This window comes from Ailuropoda melanoleuca, chromosome 11 (assembly GCF_002007445.2).
Source record: "Ailuropoda melanoleuca isolate Jingjing chromosome 11, ASM200744v2, whole genome shotgun sequence".
NCBI classification, from domain to species: Eukaryota; Metazoa; Chordata; class Mammalia; order Carnivora; family Ursidae; genus Ailuropoda; species Ailuropoda melanoleuca.
The window spans coordinates 55,931,402-55,936,335 of NC_048228.1; positions in this window are offsets into that span (position 1 = coordinate 55,931,402).

Sequence of the window (4,934 nt, forward strand, 5' to 3'; positions counted from 1 at the left end):
TTTATAACCACCCGTTTATTCAGCATTAAAAAAACGATAACAGCAGTTTTCCTGTTTGCCTCCTAGCTTAAAAAATTTGAATAAAAATGGCATTTTCTGTATGGCAGGGAATTGAAATTAAAAATTTTGAATTTGAACTGCTAGTCTCCTTCAGGTGCAAATCTGATTTCCATGTTCATGGTCCAGAATTTCAAGATTTCCCCCCCATTATTTTTATCTCTGAATTATTAAAATACGAGAAGCTTTTTGTATTTAATAGAGGTTCTTTTTTTTTTTTTTAAAGATTTTATTTATTTGACAGAGAGAGACACAGCTAGAGAGGGAACACAAGCAGGGGGAGTGGGAGAGGGAGAAGCAGGCTTCCCGCTGAGCAGGGAGCCCGATGTGGGGCTAGATCCCAGGACCCTGGGATCATGACCTGAGCCGAAGGGAGACACTTAACTACTGAGCCACCCAGGTGCCCCTTAATAGAGATTCTAAATGTTCTATTAGTTTACATAATTTAAGGTAACATTGTGAAAAAATGCTGATGTGTTAGAAGCTGACAAATGCTTTACATGAAATGCATTATATTCACAATAGCCCTATGGAATAAGCTATGTAATTATCCCCATTTTACAGATGAGGAAAGTGCAGCTTGGAAAAGATTTGAAAAAAAGAGAAAGAAAACGAAAAAAGGAAAGAAAGGTGCCTAAGAAAACAAATCTAGTAAACCCTGTAACTGGAATGAAGAATTAGTTCCTAACCACAGCACAAATAACAGGAAATGAATTGGGGGAAAATCCACTTAGTGAATGACAAGGTGGCTATAGAGATTTTTAAATAGTGATATAATCTGTATATTTAAAAACTGTTTTTATCAGGACAGGTTGCATTCCAATCCCTTTGGACATTAGGTTACAACATATATCAAAGCTAGTCTTTTAATTTTATATACTTAAAATTATAACTGTACATTCAAAAAGATAATATATCTTGATTTGGCCAAGGGAAGTTTTGGATCAGTCACAGAAATAATTTTTATAATTGGACACCTTTGAAGGCAAATGTTAAAAACTTTTTAAGATATAACAATTATACACAATTCTTAATGGAAACTGATATGATAATCAAAGTGTGTTGGTGGCATTTTCATGTCTTAGTTTTTGGGAAAATAAGTAAACAAGGCTGCTCAGCTGTTGGCTCTTGCCATTTAAATTATGAAATTATCGATGGAGAGAATCAGGTTGTGTCAAAGTAAGTTATAGTCAGTTTACTAATTTATTAAGCATTTATTTTGCTGTGACTACAAGTCAGGCACTACAGAAGTCACTCTGTAGTACTTAGTGGCAAAGACACTGTTCATGGCTTGCTAGAGCTTACAGTTTATTAGAGAGAATACAAGTAAACAGAATTTATAAGTGAAATAACTAAGGGAATATGGGTACTGTAGAACTACAGAACAGGCACCCCAGGCTAATATAAGTGATTTATGAAAGAATATCCCAGAAAAAGTAAAGACCTAAGAAGTGATACAATATTAGCCAAATGAAGAGAAGGAGGAGTAATATTCCAGGCAGAGGGAACAGAGTGTGAAATTTCAGGTATCGGGTTCATGGCATATTTTATGAAATGTAAAGGAGTTTTGGTATTTTGGTTGGAATGATCAAAGGGTTTTAAGACTGATGTATTAGCAGGACCAAGTAATATGAACCTTTTAAGTCAGTTAAAAGAGTTTGATGTTTAAGCAGAGACCAATGGGAAGGTGTTGCATGGTTTTAAGCAAGGGCATAACATGATGGAGGTTCCATTTTTGAATAATCACTCTGTTTTAGGGGGAACAAATATGGAAGTGGTTATGTATTAATCCTCATGGCCTTCAGGAAGGTAGAGACAGTAAAGATAAAGCTATTCAAAAGATACTTATGAGGGAAAATCTGCAGAATATAGACTTTCACCTTCTGGAGCTGACAGAAAAGTTTATATTGAACTAAACCTCCTGCTAATACAATTATATGAATTCTGGACATAATATGAAAAACAACAGTTGGAAAGCATTGGTGAGTGACCAAAGGCGGGTAGAAGCTTAAGGAAATTAGACTCTTGCAAGAAAGATTGAATCTACATTTATATCACTTTTCCCTCATAGGCACTCTTTGTCTGCAGGGTGTGGGGTTGGGGGCTTCCTTAGTAAGGAAGTAATAGTCTCTGAGATAGAAGGGAGTCTGGGGATACCAGAGTGAGGAAGTGCCATAATGGAGGGAATGTCTGAGGTGAAATCCTCAAAATATGTATATAAAGTCTTCCCAAATTTGACTACCAAAATATGCCTATGCAAAGCAAGACATCAGGGATCCCAGGGTAAAACAATAGCTGGAAAGTTGAAGAACAGAGCAGAGTTTGCAGCAACTTCCTATTGCTGTGGAGACTGAGTTAGGAATTAGGGTTCCATTAACTTAGAGGAGCTTGGTAAATTTCATATGTTTTCTATTCAGATTCCAGAAGGGCAACCCATAGGTGTAAAGACCATGTTGATAGGACTTAGTTTTGCCCTAGCACTGAAGATAAAAGTGAAATGAATATATGGATAAGTTAAAAAAACAAAAAGCCTCCACAAGGCCAGTGTGGATCTTCCACTATATTAACTGGATTAGCACAAAATTACAACATTCTTCTGAAGAATATAACAGAATGTAGAGCCTCTACTATATGTCATTTACAAAGTCAACATATAAGGAAAAAATTACTAAGTATGCAGAAAAGTCCAAAGTGTATTAGTCGGGGTTTTCCAGAGAAATTGAACCTGTATTATATCTCTGTATATATTTGTATATACCTGTAATATATCTCTTTTCTGTATCTACTGTAGATCCTTAATCGATATGGGTTTGAACTGCGTGGGTCCACTTAAATGTGGATTTTTTTATAGTAAAGTACTTTAAGTGTATTTTCTCTTCTTTATGTTTTTCTTAATACCATTTTGTTTTCTGTTTAGTTTACTGTAAGAATACAATAAATAATACATATAACATACAAAATATGCCTTATGTTATCAAAAGGCTTCTGGTCAGTGGTAGGCTATTAGTAGTTAAGTTTCTGGGAAGCCAAAATCATATATGGATTTTTGACTGTGTGAGGGGTTGGTACCCCAACCCTCATGTTGTTCAAGGGGCACCAGTGTATCTGTATCTATATATCTTTATTGAGAATTATTATGAGGAATTGACTTGTGATATGGGGGCTGAGAAGTCCCACAATCTGCCATCTGCAAGCTAGAGACCCAGGATTACTAATGGTGTAATTCAGCTTCAGTCCAAAGGCCTGAGAACCAGGAGAACCTATGGTAGAAGCCCCAGTTCAAGAAACAGAGAAGATGGAATGACATGTCCCAGTTCAAGGAGTAAGGCAGAAAAAAGGGGCAGATTCTTCCTCCTTCTGCCTTTTGTTCTATTCAGGCCCTCAATGACTTGGATGCTGCTCACCTACACTGGGCAGGGCAATCTACTTCACTGAGTCTACCAATTTAAATGCTAATCTCATCCAAAAATACCCTCACAGACGCACCCAGAAATGTTTAATCTTAGGGCTCTGTGGCCAGTCAAAATGACACATAAATTAACCACTATACAAGGAAATGTTACCCATACTCAAAAGTAAGATCAGTCAAAAGAAACAGACTCACAGACAATCTAGGAATTGAAATAAGTTGATAAGGATTTAAAAATAACTAGGATTGAACATGTTAGAGGATTTATGGGAATGTGATTAAAATATTGACTAAAAGGTTTGGTAATTTCTGAAGAGATTAGAAAATTGTTAAAAAAATCAAATAGTTTTGATTTGAATTTCCCTGATGGCTAATGATTTTGAACATTTTTTCATGTGTCTGTTAGCCATTTGTATGTCTTCATTGGAAAAGTGTCTGTTCATATCTTCTGCCCATTTTATGATTTGTTTATTTGTTTCTCGTGTATTGAGTTTGAGAAGTTCTTTGTAGATCTTGGATACCAGTCCTTTATCTGTGGTGTCCTTTGCAAATATATTCTCCCATTCCGTGGGCTGTCTCTTAGTTTTTTTGACTGTTTCCTTGGCTGTGCAGAAGCTCTTTATCCTGATAAAGTCCCATAAGTTCATTTTATCTTTTATTTCTCTTGCCTTTGGAGATGTGTCGTGAAAAAGGTTGCTCTGGCCGATGTCATAGAAGTTGTTGCCTATGTTCTCCTCTAGAATTTTGATGGATTCCTGTCTCACATTGAGGTCTTTCATCCATTTGGAGTTTATTTTTGTGTATGGTGTGAGAGAGTGGTCAAGTTTCATTCTTTTGCATGTAGCTGTCCAATTTTCCCAGCACCATTTATTGAAGAGACTGTCTTTTTTCCACCGGATGTTTTTTCCTGCTTTATCAAAGATTAGTTGCCCAAAGAGCCGAGGGTCCATTTCTGGGTTCTCTATTCTGTTCCATTGGTCGATGTGTCTGTTTTTGTGCCAGTACCATGCTGTCTTTGTGATCACAGCTTTGTAGTACAGCTCGAAATCCGGCATTGTGATGCCCCCAGCTTTGTTTTTCCTTTTCAACAGTTCCTTGGNCAAATACTAATCCAAGAACTTAAAATTTTTAAAACTTAGAATAAAAATTCAATAGATGATATTAATAGCAGAAGCAGATTGGCTATAATGAAGGAAGGACCAATGAATTTGGAGATCAATAGAAAATTTCCAAACTGAACAACTGAGAAAACTAAAATTAGCAAAGGCTCACTGATCTGAGGGATAGTATTAGTAATCTAATATGTATGTTGTTGAAGTTCTGGAATGAGAGACATTCATTGACATTACATCTAAATCCAGTGTTAAGAAGAAATAAAAAATAGAAAAAAAAAGCAACCTTGTATTTAAATAAAGTATAATTAAAAATATTCCTCCGAAGAAAACTCTGGGCCCAAGTGGCTTTACTG